Source organism: Pristiophorus japonicus, unplaced genomic scaffold (assembly GCF_044704955.1).
Source record: "Pristiophorus japonicus isolate sPriJap1 unplaced genomic scaffold, sPriJap1.hap1 HAP1_SCAFFOLD_676, whole genome shotgun sequence".
In the NCBI taxonomy this organism is placed as follows: Eukaryota; Metazoa; Chordata; class Chondrichthyes; family Pristiophoridae; genus Pristiophorus; species Pristiophorus japonicus.
Window position 1 is genome coordinate 224109 of NW_027254589.1, and position 16319 is coordinate 240427.

Below are 16319 nucleotides of genomic sequence, written 5' to 3' on the forward strand. Positions count from 1 at the left end.
TTTTCTGCCAAAGTGCATGACCTCACACTTTCCAACATTATAATCCATCTGCCAAATGTTTGCCCACTCACTTAGCCTGTCTATGTCCTTTTGCAGATTTTTCGTGTCCTCCTCACACATTGCTTTTCCTCCCATCTTTGTATCATCAGCAAACTTGGCTCCGTTACACTCAGTCCCTTCTTCCAAGTCGTTAAACTAGATTGTAAATAGTTGGGGTCCCAGCACTGAACCCGACAGCACCCCATTAATTACTGATTGCCAACCCGAGACTGAACCATTTATCCCAACTCTCTGTTTTCTGTTCGTTAGCCAATCCTCTATCCATACTAATATATTACCCCCAAGGTAGGAGTGACCATCACTGGTGGGGAGGAGTGACCATCACTGGTGGGGAGGAGTGACCATCACTGGCAGGGCGGAGTGACCATCACTGGTGGGGAGGAGTGACCATCACTGGCGGGGAGGAGTGACCATCACTGGTGGGGCGGAGTGACCATCACTGGTGGGGAGGAGTGACCATCACTGGCGGGGCGGAGTGGGGGCAGGGCGGAGTGACCATCACTAACGGGGAGGAGTGACCATCACTGGCGGGGAGGAGTGACCATCACTGGCGGGGCGGAGTGACCATCACTGGCGGGGCGGAGTGACCATCACTGGCGGGGAGGAGTGACCATCACTGGCGGGGAGGAGTGACCATCACTGGCGGGGCGGAGTGGGGGCAGGGCAGAGTGACAATCACTGGTGGGGCGGAGTGGAGGCAGGGAGGAGTGACCATCACTAGCGGGACGGAGTGACCATCACTGGCGGGGAGGAGTAACCATCCCTGGCGGGGAGGAGTGCCATCCCTGGCGGGGAGGAGTGACCATCCCTGGCGGGGAGGAGTGCCCATCACTGGTGGGGTGGAGTGACCATCACTGGCGGGGAGGAGTAACCATCCCTGGCGGGGAGGAGTGCCATCCCTGGCGGGGAGGAGTGACCATCACTGATGGGGTGGAGTGGGGGCGGAGCGAAGTGACCATCACTGGAGGGGGTGGAATGGGGGCGGGGCAGAGTGACCGACGCTGCAAGTCTTCAGCGCCGTGCTGATGATGTCATCGCGCTGGCGTGTTACAATGTCCCTCCCCCATCAGTTAAAGGGGAGGGCCCGCGAACTCTGCAGCCACTTTAGTGCAAACACTGGGCCACCAGGGAGGGTTTTGGCCGGGCCAGCGGCTTGACACCCAATTGCCGGGTCGGGCTGACAAAAAAATAAGATTGCATCGCGGGCAGTGCCACCTCCCCTTTAAGGGCAGCTGTGTGGCCAAGTCACAGAGAATGTACCGACAGAAAAGCTGTTGGGGCACCGATCGGCGGTGGGGCTGCTCCCGAGGGGTAATTCCGGGAAGGGGTCACTGCCGGTCGGTAAGGGGTCAGCGGGTGCACGCCGCGGCAGGAAAACAGGCGGAACCGTCCCCTACACCGCTCCAAACTCGAGGAAGAACAATTTTTAAAATGGTGGCCCCTCTGCAGAGACTCGGTGCCATTCCGCACCGACCCGTGGCCGACACTTTCACATGGCCAGAAGCCTTATAGAAAGGGCCAATTTCAGCCCCTTAGTGTTGTAGATAGTGTGGTCCACACCACAATGGGTGAGACCCCCTCACATCACTCACTGTGAAGCAGTGCCACAGTCTGCACCCTGACAATTGTGCTCGTCGCTGTTTGTATTCTGCTTTCCTCATTGTTTGTATTTTGTGTTAAAAATGCAAAATACTGATTGGCTGTGAATCTCTGCACCACATAAAGAGCACTGTCGAATTATTTTAGCAAAACACCTGAACATGCTGTAAGTGATTTCTGTAAATGCAATAAAATCGATGTGGCCTGACCAATGACATCAGCAACCCCAGGAACAGCTTCAGAAAAACAAGTGGCAGGGAAGGGCTGTCAGTGAAGCCCAGCAGCAGCAGGGAGTAGATACTGAGACAGGACAAGCAATGTCTTATTGATCAGGCTTTGGGGAAACGATTTCAACATCCAGCCCAATTAGCATGTTAGTCACTTTCCATCTCAGTCCATCGTTAACCGTCTGTCAACACACTTCATTTTTGTAAAATTCTAATATTTTAATGTAACTTTTCCAAATCCTCTCTGTGGAAAAATGGCCAGTGTTACACTCATAATAAATGGTCAGACTGAGTACTGAGTGTAATGAGCAAGTGTGACCTTCGCTCCTTTATTAAGATTCCAGAGTACAGGTACCTCGTGGGAGGCCTGCTTATATACTGTGCTCCCAAGGGATGCTGGGATACCTTGGGACTCCAACAGGTGGGCCTCTGGTGGTTAGGTGTGATGCAGATTACAAAGGGTTAATACATAACATCACTCCCCCATGAAGTCAACACTACACTTATTTACAAGGTGAGATTATCTGGGGCTTTACGCTCCCTTGTCGATCGTCTCGGTACAAATGCTGGTGTGGGTGGGTTGGTCAGTTCATCACTGGGCTGTTGGGCAGCCGGCCTTGCCGGGCGGCTGGGAATGATGAGTTCGGTTTTTTGGTCAACTGTGATGTCAGTTGCCACTTGTGTGTGTGTTGGAAGGTCACAGTTGGTGGTGTCCTCTTCAGGTTGTACGTAGCTGTTAGTGAACCGCAATTTGATTTGGTCCAAGTGTTTTCTGTGTGTTTGTCCATTGGTCAGTTTGACCTGAAACACCCTACTCCCCTCTTTGGCTGTGACCGCGCCAGTGAGCCATTTGGATGATCAGGGTGGACAAGAGAGAGGCTTGTTTTAAGCATCCTTTTCATGAGCAGCTCAGCTGGGGGAATTCCAGTGAGTGAGTGGGGTCTGGTGCCATAGCTGAGCAGTACTCGGGACAACCGGGTCTGCAGGGAGCCTTCTGACACGTGTTTCAAGCTTTGCTTGATGGTCTGAACTGCCCGTTCTGCCTGGCCATTGGATGCGGGCGAGAACGGGGCAGGTGTGACATGTTTGATCCCATTACGGGTCATGAATTCCTTGAATTCAGCACTGGTGAAGCACGGCCCATTGTCGCTGACTAGGACATCAGGCAGGCCGTGCATGGCAAACATAGCTCGTAGGCTTTCAATGGTGGCCGTGGATGTGCTTACAGACATTATTGCACAATCCATTTTGAGTAAGCGTCTACGACAACCAAAAACATTTTGCCGAGGAATGGGCCCGCATAGTCTACATGGATCCTCGACCACGGTTTGGAGGGCCATGACCACAAACTTAGCGGTGCCTCTCTGGGTGCATTGCTCAGCTGAGAGCAAGTGTTGCACTGGCGCACGCATACTCTAAATCTGAGTCGATACCGGGCCACCACACGTGGGATCTGGCTATGGCTTTCATCATTACGATGCCTGGGTGGGTGTTTAGCAGTTCGCAAATAAATGTGTCTCTGCCTTTCTTGGGCAAGACTACGCAATTGCCCCTCAAAAGGCAGTCCGCCTACAGGGACAGCTCCACTGGGACACTGGACCAGCTCCCATGGAGGACACAGTTTTTTACCAAGGACAGTAAAGGATCCTGAATGTTCCAGGTCCTGATCTGGGGCGCCATAACGGGGGACTTCTCGTCATGACCATGACCATGAGCAAATCCGCTGGCTGTGCCATTTCCACCCCGGTGGTGGGCAATGGTAGCCGACTGAGAGCACCCGCGCAGTTCTCTGTGCCCGGTCTGTGGCAGATTACATGTTGTATGCCGACAGCGTGAGCGCCCATCTTTGGATGCGGGCAGAGGCATTGATATTAATCCCTTTGCTGTCCAAGAATAGCGATATGAGCAGCTTATGGTCAGTTTCAAGCTCGAACTTGAGGCCAATAAGTACTGGTGCATTTTTTTTTACCCCTTAAATGCACGCCAGAGCCTCTTTTTCAACCATGCTGTCAGCCCTTTCGGCCTTGGACAAACTCCTCGATGCATACGCAAATGGTTGCAAAATTCCCGATTCATTAGCTTGTTGTAACACACACCTGACCCTGTATGATGACACATCGTAAGCTAACACCAATCATTTACATGGGTTATACAGGACAAGCAGTTTGTTAGAACACAATAAGTTTCTGGCTTTCTTAAAGGCAGCCTCTTGTGAATTCCCCCATACCCAGTCGTCTCCCTTGCGCAGTAGCGCATGTAGGAGGTATAAACCTGTAAATACCATGTCTAACCACCAGAGGGCTTATCCCCTGGAGTCCTAAGGGATCCCACAATCCCTTGGGAGCAGCTGTATATAAGGGGGCCTCACAGGCTGGAGAGGCACTCTGAGATCGTAACAAAGGACTATGGTCACACCTTACTTTTAGCTTGCTGTATCTAGTCTGGTGGAGGACCTTTGTCTTACGGATGTTTAGCGTAAGGCCCATGCTTTTGTACGCCTCAGTAAATACGTCGACTATGTTCTGGAGTTCAGCCTCTGTATGAGCGCAGACGCAGGCGTCGGCTGCATACTGTAGCTCGACGACAGAGGTTGGGATGATCTTGGACCTGGCCTGGAGACAGCGAAAATTGAACAGGTTCCCACTGGTTCTGTAGTTTAGTTCCACTCAGCGGGGAGCTTGTTGACTGTGAGGTGGAGCATGGCAGCGAGGAAGATTGAGAAAAGGGTTGGGGCGATGACGCAGCCCTGTTTGACCTCGGTCCAGACATGGATTGGGTCTGTAATGGATCCATTGGTAAGGATCACAGCCTGCATGTCTTTGTGGAGCCGGCGGAGGATGTTGATGAATTTTTGGGGGTTTCCGAAACGGAGGAGGATGCTCCATAGACCCTCACGGCTGACAGTGCGAAAGGCCTTTGTAAGATTGAAGAAGGTCATGTATAAGGGCTGCTGCTGTTCCCTGCAACTGTCGCACTGCAAAAATCATGTCCGTTGTGCCCCGCAGGTGAGGAAATCCGAACTGTGACTGCGGGAGGAGTTCTTCGACCACAGGGAGAAAGCGACTGAGGAGGACTCCAGTGACGACTTTCCCAGTGGCTGATAGCAGAGAGATTCCTCTGGTTGCCGCAGTCGGATTTGTCCTCTTTTTTAAAGATGGTCATGATCACTGCATCTCTGAGATCTCCCGGCATGTTCTCCTCCCTCCAGATGAGAGAGATGAGATCATGTATTCGCGCCGGTAGTACCTCTCCGCCATACTTCAGTGCTTCAGCAGGGATTCCATCCGATCCCGATGATTTGAAGCGTGAATCGGCTAGAATAGACTGGCGATGGATACTTAAAGGATTGACGGTGGATAGGCAATGGCAAACATTTAAAGATCACATGGATGAACTTCAGCAATTGTACATCCCTGTCTGGAGTAAAAATAAAATGGGGAAGGTAGCTCAACCGTGGCTAACATGGAAAATTAAGGATAGTGTTAAATCCAAGGAAGAGGCATATAAACTGGCCAGAAAAAGCAGCAAACCTGAGGACTGGGAGAAATTTAGAATTCAGCAGCGGAGGACAAAGGGTTTAAGTAAGAGGGGAAAATAGAGTACGAGAGGAAGCTTGCCGGGAAGATAAAAACTGACTGCAAAAGCTTCTATAGATATGTGAAGAGAAAAAGATTAGTGAAGACAAACGTAGGTCCCTTGCAGTCGGATTCGAGTGAATTTATAATGGGGAACAAAGAAATGGCAGACCAATGAACAAATACTTTGGTTCTGTCTTCATGAAGGAAGACACAAATAACCTTCCAGAAGTACTCGGGGACCGAGGATCTAGTGAGAAGGAGGAACTGAAGGATATCCTTATTAGGCTGGAAATTGTGTTAGGGAAATTGATGGGATTGAAGGCTGATAAATCCCCAGAGCCTGGTAGTCTGCATCCCAGAGTACTTAAGGAAGTGGCCCTAGAAATAGTGGATGCATTGGTGATCATTTTCCAACAGTCTATCGACTCTGGATCAGTTCCTATGGACTGGAGGGTAGCAAATGTAACCCCACTTTTTAAAAAGGGAGGGAGAGAGAAATGGGTAATTACAGACCGTTTAGCCTGACATCAGTAGTGGGGAAAATGTTGGAATCAATTATTAAGGATGAAATAGCAATGCATTTGGAAAGCAGTGACAGGATCAGTCCAAGTCAGCATGGATTTATGAAAGGGAAATCTTGCTTGACAAATCTTCTGGAATTTTTTGAGGATGTAACAAGTAGAGTGGACAAGGGAGAACCAGTAGATGTGGTGTATTTGGACTTTCAATAGGCTCTTGACAAGGTCCCACACAAGAGATTGGTGTGCAAAATCAAAGCACATGGTATTGGGGGTAATATACTGACGTGGATAGAGACCTGGTTGGCAGACAGGAAGCAGAGAGTCAGGATAAACGGGTCCTTCTCAGAATGGGAGGCAGTGACTGGTGGAGTGCCGCAGGGCTCAGTGCTGGAACCCCAGCTCTTTACAATATACATCAATGATTTACATGAAGGAATTGAGTGTAAAATCTCTAAGTTTGCAGATGACACTAAACTGGGTGGCGGTGTGAGCTGTGAGGGGGACTCTTAAGAGGCTGCAGGGGAACTTGGACAGGTTAGGTGAGTGGGCAAATGCATGGCAGATGCAGTATAATGTGGATAAATATGAGGTTATCTACTTTGGGGGCAAAAACGCGAAGACAGAATATTATCTGAATGGCGGCAGATTAAGAAAAGGGGAGGTGCAACGAGACCTGGATGTCATGGTTCATCAGTCATTGAAAGTTGGCATACAAGTACAGCAGGCGGTGAAGAAGGCAAATGGTATGTTGGCCTTCATTGCTGGGGGATTTGAGTATAGGAGCAGGGAGGTCTTACTGCAGTTGTACAGGGCCTTGGTGAGGCCTCACCTGGAATATTGTGTTCAGTTTTGGTCTCCTAATCTGAAGAAGGACGTTCTTGCTATTGAGGGAGTGCAGCGAAGGTTCACCAGACTGATTCCAGGGATGGCTGGACTGACATATGAGGAGAGACTGGATCAACTGGGCCTTTATACACTGGAGTTTAGAAGGATGAGAGGGGATCTCATAGAAATGTATAAGGGGACAGGTTAGATGCGGGACGAATGTTCCCGATGTTGGGGAAGCCCAGAACCAGGGAACACAGTCTTAGGATAAGGGGTAGGCTATTTGGGACTGAGATGAGGAGAAACTTCTTCACTCAGAGAGTTGTTAACCTGTGGAATTCCCTGCCGCAGAGAGTTGTTGATGCCAGTTCATTGGATATATTCAAGAGGGAGTTATATATGGCCTTACGGCTAAGGGGATCAAGGGGTATGGAGAGAAAGCAGGAAAGGGGTACTGAGGGAATGATCAGCCATGATCTTATTGAATGGTGGTGCAGGCCCGAAGGGCCGAAAGGCCTACTCCTGCACCTATTTTCTATGTCTATGTTTCTATGCCTTAACTGTCCACCTGCCCAGTTTCACTGGGCGGGAAGGATTAAAATCAGCCTCAAAGCCTCATTCTTTGCTGTCAAATAATTCTATAACTATTGCTCTGTTTCGTATTCAGCTTGCGGTTTTTTGCTTTTGTGAATAATTTTTAATTGTACATAAATGTGATCAGTGGTTTAGCCTCTGCACGAGGCCTAGTGTGATATTTACACCCTAATGTAGTAGGCATCACGTGTTCTCCAGTAACCGACCGTGCTTGTGGTTAACTGGGCTGCCTGAGAGTAAGGGCTCAGGTCTCAGTTCGGAGGAGGGAGAGTCTGTTGAGACAAACCACTCCGAGCCTTTTACATTAAAAACCCACAACAACAGACACCCTCTCTCCCCAATCTACAGACACATCAATAGAGTAAATATATCTGCAAAAGTGAGACTTCTGAGAAGTAAAATAATGAAGTGAAGAGACGTGACAATGTGACAGGAAACTGATAAAGTAGGGAACACGTTAAATCATCGAACCGTACGGCACAGAAGGAGGTCATTCAGCCCACCGTGCCTGTACTGGCTCTTTGATAGAGCTATCCAATTAGTCCCCCTCTCCTGCTCTTTCCCCATAGCCCTGTATTTTCCCCATTAAGTATTTATACAACTCCCTTCAGAAAGTTATTGAATCTGCTTCCACCTCCCTTTCAGGCCGTGCAGGTCAGGTCACAACTCCTGTGTAAAAATAATTCTCCTCATCTCACTTCTGGCTCTTTTACCAATTACTTCAAATCTATAATTCTAAATAGAATCCTGGAGTAGTACAGCCGAGAAAGAGGCCATTCGGGCTGTGCTGGTGCTTTCGAAGAGTAATCCAGTTAGTCCCACTCCCGCTCTTTCCCCATATCCCTGAAATTTGTTCTCCAAGTATTTATCCAATTCCCTTTTGAAGGTTACTATTGAATCTGTATCCACCTCGCAATCAGTCTCCAAAGCCTTCACGTCCTTCTTAAAGTCTGGTGCCCAGATTTGGACACATTAATCCAGCTGGGGCCGGACTAGTGATTTATATATGTTCAGCATAACTTCCTGGCTTTTGTACTCTGCCTCTATTTATAAAGCCCAGGATCTCGTATGCTTTTTTAACCAAAGCAAAATATTGGATGCTGGAAATCTGAAATACAACAGAAAACACTGGGAAATACTCAGCAGGTCGGGCAGGATCCGTGGAGAGAGAAACAGAGTTAATGTTTCAGCTTGTTGGCCTTTCATCTGAACTGGAAAAAGTTAGAGATCTAACAGGTTTTAGACAAGTCCAGAGGCAGGGAAAGAGGGAGTGGAGGAAGAACAATAAGAAAGGTCTATGATAGGGTGGGAGGCAGGAGTGATTAAATGAAAAAAGGGATTATTTTTGTACTGCGATGTGGGCGTCGCTGGCAAGGCCAGCATTTATTGCCCATCCCAAATTGCCCTGGAGATGGTGGTGGTGAGCTGCCTTCTTGCACCGCTGCAGTCCGTGTGGTGAAGGTTCTCCCACAGTGCTGTTCCCGAGGGAGTTCCAGGATTTTGACCCAGCGACGATGAAGGAACAGCGATATATTTCCAAGTCAGGATGGTGTGTAAATTGGAGGAGAACTTATCCTCCACACGAGCTGCATCGTAACCCCCTGACCCCATGTCAGTTTATCCTGAAGAGCGCAACTCCAAACCAACGTTGCTTCGTAGACTTGAGACCCTCCTTCCCACTCACATACACATTTCAGAATGTGTTTCTTCCCAAAGCTCCAGTGGCTCTTTGATGTGGCTTCACGTGAAAAGGGTCTCACTTTGGATCCTTGCTCCATGTTGAATGAAGTGATCTCAGCCAGAGTACTTGTGGTAACTGCTTTAATTATCCTGGATTATCTTTAATTATCCTGTGCTAACCAGCGACACCTGCTGGAAAGTGCATGTTTGGTGAGGACAGAGGGACGTGTTCATGGAAAGTACTCAAGATAGTTTTCTAGATCAGTATGTCGAGGAACCAACGAGAGAACAGGCTATTTTAGATCTAGTACTGTGCAATGAGACAGGGTTCATTAATAACCTTGTAGTAAAGGGGCCTTTTTCACCATAATGTCCATAGTGTCAGCTGTGGCTCAGTGGGTCAGAAAGTTCTGAGTTCAAGCCCTACTCCATGGCACTTGAGCACATAAATCTAGGCTGACACTCCAGTTCACTGCTGTCGCAGGTGCCATCTTTCGGATGAGACGTTAAACTGAGGCGCCATCTGCACTCAGGTGGATGTAAAAGATCCCATGGCACTATTTTGAAGAAGAGTCGGGAAGTTGTTCCTGGTGTCCTGCCCAATATTTATCCCTGAATCAACTGAACAAAAAACAGATTAGCTGGTCATTATCACATTGCTGTTTGTGGGAGCTTGCTGTGTGAAAATTGGCTGCCGCATTTCCCACATTACAATAATGACTACACTTCAAAAAATACTTCATTGTCTGATGGTCATGAAAGGCTATATAAATGCAAATCTTTATAGTATGACAGAATTTTATGTTGCGTTTGAGAGTGACTCAGTCACATCTAAAACCAGGGTCTTCAATCTGAACAAAGCAAACTACGTGGGTATGAGAGGACCATTGGCTAAGGTAGGTTGGGAAACTGCATTAAAAGAAACTAGATTAAAAGATATCAATAGCTAAGCAATGGCAAACATTTAAAGAAAAATGTTATATTTCACAATAGATATACATTCGCTTAAGGAATAAAAACCCCACGGGAAAAATGATCCAACCGGTGCTAACAAAAGAAGATAAAGATAATATGAGGTTATTAGATTAAATGAAGAGGCTTATAATGTTGGCAAAAGGAGTAGTAAGACTGAGGATTGGGAGGATTTTAGAATTCAGCAAAGGATGACCAAGAAATTGATCAAGAGAGGGAAAAAAGAATATGAGAGTAAAATAGCAAGAGACATAAAAACAGATTGTAAATGTTTCTGTAGGGTGTAAAAACAGATTGTAAAAGTTTCTATAGGATGTAAAAACCGATTGTAAAAGTTTCTGTAGGATGTAAAAACCGATTGTAAAAGTTTCTGTCGGATGTAAAAACGATTGTAAAAGTTTCTGTCGGATGTAAAAACGATTGTAAAAGTTTCTGTAGGGTGTAAAAAGGAAGGGAGCAGCAAAAGTAAACGTGGGTCCCTTAGAGGAGAACTTATAATGGGGAATAAGGACATGGCAGGGACATTAAACAAATACATTGTCTCTGTCTTCACAGTAGAAGACACAAAAAACTTCTGGAAATATTGGGAAACCAAGGGGCCAAAATTTCCCTCTGCCCGAAACGGGTCACATGCACTGCATTTGAGTGTCCCTTACCTCGAGATGGATGGGGTGGTGTTAGGAGGGAAATTGGTCTTTTTGGGCCCGAAATGGAGCGGAGCGGTAATGCCTGGTGGTAAGGGCTGCTTTCAGCGGTGTGGCAGCGGAGTGGTGTTTGGAGCGCGACATTCCCCTCCCTGCCCTTTGATGCTAACCATGCAGCTGCTCCCTGGCCACCTTAAAGGGCAGGTTTTGCAGCTGTGTCTTGAGTTCGTTCTGACTTACATCTGAGGCGATGGCTGCAAGGGGAGGTTTGAGGAGGGCCAGCCGCTTCAGCGACACAGAGCTGGAGACTCGAATGGAAGTTGTGGAGGGAAGGAGGTGGCTACTCTTCCCTGAAAGTGGTGGGAGACAAACTCGGAGCGTCTTCACCGAAGCCTGGAGGGAGATTGTGGAGGAAGTTTCAGGGACCTCCATTCACCAGCGGACCCCCAACCAATGCAGGAAAAGGCTAACCGACCTTACTCGAGTGATGAAATTGAGAACATGTTCCCCTAACTCCTCACATTACATCTGCCACACTCTCTTTCACCTTAACTTGTTCCTCACCAACACGATACAGGAGCTGAAGTGCCTGTTGATTGCTGGCCTGTATGTGTGCACACTCACAATGGATGATAGAAACACAGAAAATAGGTGCCATTCGGCCCTTCGAGCCTGCACCACCATTCAATATGATCATGGCTGATCATGCAACTTCAGTATCCCATTCCTGCTTTATCTCCATTCCCCTTGATCCCTTTAGCCGTAAGGGTCACATCTAACTCCCTTTTTAATATATCTAACGAACTGGCCTTAACAACTTTCTGTGGTAGAGAATTCTACAGGTTCACAATTCTCTGAGTGAAGAAGTTTTTCCTTATCTGAGGAAGGACATTCTTGCTATTGAGGGAGTGCAGCGAAGGTTCACCAGACTGATTCCCTGGATGGCAGGACTGACATATGAGGAGAGACTGGATCGACTGGGCCTGTATTCACTGGAGTTTCGAAGGAAGAGAGGGGCTCTCATAGAAACATATAAAATTCTGACGGGACTGGACAGGTTAGATGCAGGAAGAATGTTCCCGATGTTGGGGAAGTCCTGAACCAGGGTACACAGTCTAAGGATAAGGGGTAAGCCATTTAGGACCGAGATGAGGAGAAACTTCTTCACTCAGAGAGTTGTTAACCTGTGGAATTCTCTACCGCAGAGAGTTGTTGATGCCAGTTCATTGGATATATTCAAGAGGAAGTTAGATATGGCCCTTATGGCTGAAGGGATCAAGAGGTATGGAGAGAAAGCAGGAAAGGGGTACTGAGGTGAATGATCAGCCATGATCTTATTGAATGGCGGTGCAGGCTCGAAGGGCCAAATGGCCTACTCCTGCACCTATTTTCTATGTTTCTATGAGGGGGAAAAGTTGAATAGGTTGGGCCTCTACTCATTGGAATTCAGAAGAATGAGAGGTGATCTTATCGAAACGTATTAGATTATGAGGGGGCTTGACAAGGTGGATGCAGAGAGGATGTTTCCACTGATGGGGGAGATTACAAATAGAGGTCATAACCTTAGAATAAGGGGCTGCCCATTTAAAACTAAGATGAGGAATTTCTTCTCTCAGAGGTTTGTAAATCTGTAGAAACGCCGATCTATTCCCCTTACAACATAAAAACTGACTGCAAAAGCTTCTATAGATATGTGAAGAGAAATAGATTAGTGAAGACAAATGTAGGTCCCTTGCAGTCAGAATCAGGTGAATTTATAATGAGGAACAAAAAAATGGCAGACCAATTGAACAAATACTTTGGTTCTGTCTTCACTAAGGAAGATACAAATTGTAGTTTATGCATCCCTGTTTACTGTGTGATGTCTGTAACACTGTTATGCCACACTGAATGTACCCTTACACTGTACAGACCTTACCTGTACACCAGAGGGTGCTGCTGCTGGAGACCTAAGGGTTACCTGCACACTGCAGGTGACCTAGTATAAAAAGGAACACACAGCTTGTTGTCCTCACTCAGGAGCTGCAAATAAAGGACGACAGTCTACACTGTTTAAGTATCATACCCTGCCTCGTGGAGTCATTACATAAGGTGCCTACATACACTACAACTGGCGACGGGAATACGAGGTCACGACCCACACGCTCAGCATGTCGAATCTCAGCAACTTTCAGCAATTTACCGATGGGGAAGATTGGGACGCTTTTGTAGAAAGATTGCAACACTTAAGGAGACTGGCTGCACCGTGCGACTTTGGCGACCACCTAAATGAAGCACTAAGGGACTCTAAACCGACGCGAGCAGTGCACCACATTGATACTTCTCAGGGCAGAAACGCTGCCCCGAGTCCCACAACCCTGAGTCCACCACATGGGGCAAACCAGCTAGCCCCGTGCTGGCGCTGTGGAGGAAACCACAGGGCCCACCAGTGCCACTACAAAGACTATGCATGCAAAGAGAAAAGGCACCTTCAAAGGATGTGCAGAGAAAGCTTTACTCACCGCGTCTCTGAAGAGTTGGCTGATCACCGGGGCTCTGACACAGAGGGAGGTGAAGTTGCTCAACCCCTGGACCTGCTCCACTGAAAGTTCTCCGTGGATGATAAAAGTAGACATTGACGGGGTCCCAGTTTCTATGGAGATCGACACAGGGGCGAGACAGTCTGTGATGAGCCAAATGACCTTTGAAGAAATTTGGATAAATCCTGCCAATCGACCAAAACTGTCTCCGGTCCAGGCAAAGCTGCTCACTGATACCAAAGGTAAAATCCAAATCATTGGCAGCGTAGACGTCCAGGTCTCCCAGGGCGGCGTGTTGAACAAACTCCCCCTGTGGATTGTAGCTGGCGACGGTCCCATGTTGCTGGGCAGGAATTGGATGAACCTGGTCCACATCAGGCGAAGTGGCCCTGTGGAAGAAAAGACCACCTGCAGGCACCAGCACCTCGAGGAGAAAAATTTGTCATCAAAATGGCTGCCGCCATACCACGAGTGAGGATGGAGGAGCATCACGTGACACCGAACAACCAATCGGATTTGAAGGCTCCCTTAAAGGAGACTGGTAACCAAAGAAATTTAAAGGGGAAGTTTCAACTATTTGAGTACATGGACTTTAAAGCTAAAGATATGATTAAAGGTTCCAAGTATGAAAATGTATGCAATGTAACAATGAATTGTGATGCTGGTTTAACTAATGTGACTAATGAGATGAATGCAGGTATCAGTAAGGTTATGAACAAGTTTATTATGCTTAACAATAATGATAGAGAATGTGAAATGCCTAATGTAATCATGTCTGTTGAAACCAGGACACCCAAAAGTGATGCAAATGCTAGAATGTATAATGCAGGCTCGACTATGTGTGATCATGTATACGGGTAGGACACTGCCAAAGGACATTGGGTCCTACAGGGACCATGCCGATGCCAATGGAATCTCCCTATGGGAGACCCCCAGGTCCAGAAAGCTACCTGACCATGTAGCCTGGACCTTTGGCATGAATGTGATGCCCCTTGCAGGACACACACACACAGGCAGTGGGAGCAGACCCACTACAGGGACAGTGGTCAATAGGCAGCCCAGCCACCACCAATGGCAACCTGCACCAGACCAGCCCTACAATCCCTGGCCACCAGGGCCAACACCAGGAGCTTGAGGCCAATATCCTCCAGCTTCCCTGGCAAACCCTGGGATAACCTGACCCTCATCCCAATTGGTGGACAAGGAGCCCACCCAGTCTTGTGGCCCTGCCCACCACCCCACAACTACCCACATCACAGTGTATACACACCACCCACTGCTGCCGTGGCTACCCCCCCGAGGGATCCCACAACAGTGACACCCACTTGGTCTGTGTGTGAGGGAGGGGAAACGTACGAGGCCAGCCTCAAGCACAGGGGTCACACCTGGCGACCACACAACCCTCACCACAACCTCCCATAGCCCACCACTGATCACCTCCCCTGGTCATGACAATAAGGACATGAAAAATGCTTAGGGGGGAGTATTGTTGTGTATGCATGCCTGTTTACTGTGTGATGTCTGTAACACTGTTATGCCACACAGAATGTATCCTTATACTGTACACACCTTACCTGTACACCAGAGGGTGCTGTTGCTGGAGACATAAGGGTTACCGGCACACTGCAGGTGACCCAGTATAAAAAGGAACTTGCAGCTTGTTGTCCTCACTCAGGAGCTGCAAATAAAGGACTACAGTCTACACTGTTTAAGTATCATACCCTGCCTCGTGGAGTCATTACTACAGGTGCCTACATACACTACACAAATAACCTTCCGGAAATACTAGGGGACCGAGGGTCTAGTGAGAAGGAGGAACTGAAGGAAATCCTTATTAGTTAGGAAATTGTGCAAGGGAAATTGATGGGATTGAAGGCCGATAAATCCCCAGGACGTGATAGGCTGCATTCCAGAGTACTTAAGGAAGTGGCCCTAGGAATAATGGATGCATTGGTGGTCATTTTCCAACATTCTATAGACTCTGGATCAGTTCGTATGGATTGGAGGGTAGCTAATGTAACCCCACCTTTTAAAAGTGGAGGGAAAGAGAAAACATGGAATTATAGACCGGTTAGACTGACATCGGTCATGGGGAATGTTATGTATGTTAATGTATATACTGTAACACTAGACCACTGAATGTACCTTCACACTGTACACTCCATACCTGTACCACCAGAGGGAGCTGCTGGTGGAGACCTAAGGGTCACCTGCAAACTGCAGGTAACCAAGTATAAAAGGGAGTTCGCCTCATTGTGTCCTCACTCAAGGAGCTGCAATAAACGGACTAAGGTCACTACAGTTCAAGTACTATACCCTTAACTCATGGAGTCATTATTAGAATGCTTACATATACTACAACTGGCGACGAGGTTACGAATTTCCATGCAAACACATTTTTTTCAGCACTTATTTAGTACGTTACATCTTTTTTCAAACCTTTTAGTTTTATTTTTTTTTAAAAAGAGATCAGATTTAACTTTTTGTTTTAAATGTATCGCATTTTGTTATGCCTTTTCTTAACCAGTGGTACTTGAAACCTTCACAACAAAATTAATTCTTCACTGTTCCCATCCTAATTTCTGCTCCCCTTTTGCAGAATTTATATTTATTGTTGAATTACAAAATGTCAAATATGGTAACACTGTTTTTTTTTGCCTAACTTCTGTTTCAGAAGCTGATCAAAAACTTTAACCTTTTGCTCTGTAACTTCAATTTTGTGATACAGTATCTCATAAATTACATTTTTTTTAAGCTTTAGCTTCTGACGCAGCATATGTAAAAATCTCTTTACTGAGCTAGAAGCTTTCACGTCAAGGTTTTACACAAAGGAAAAATGGGACCTTACTTCCCCAGCCTGCAGCCTCGACACACACACACAGGCTTCTTTTTTTTAAAAAAGGCATTACAGTTTCCCTTCTCTGTTCTTTATCTTATTCCTAGACAGACATTCACAAAAGTCTCTTTTCATTCAACACAGTTTATTGTTTAGCCGGCTCTATTCTTGGATCCATACTTCACTTAAGATAATCACTATCAGGTTTTTTTTTATTTCTGACATATTGATTTACTTCCTCTGTTAATTTTACGTGGGCTCGCA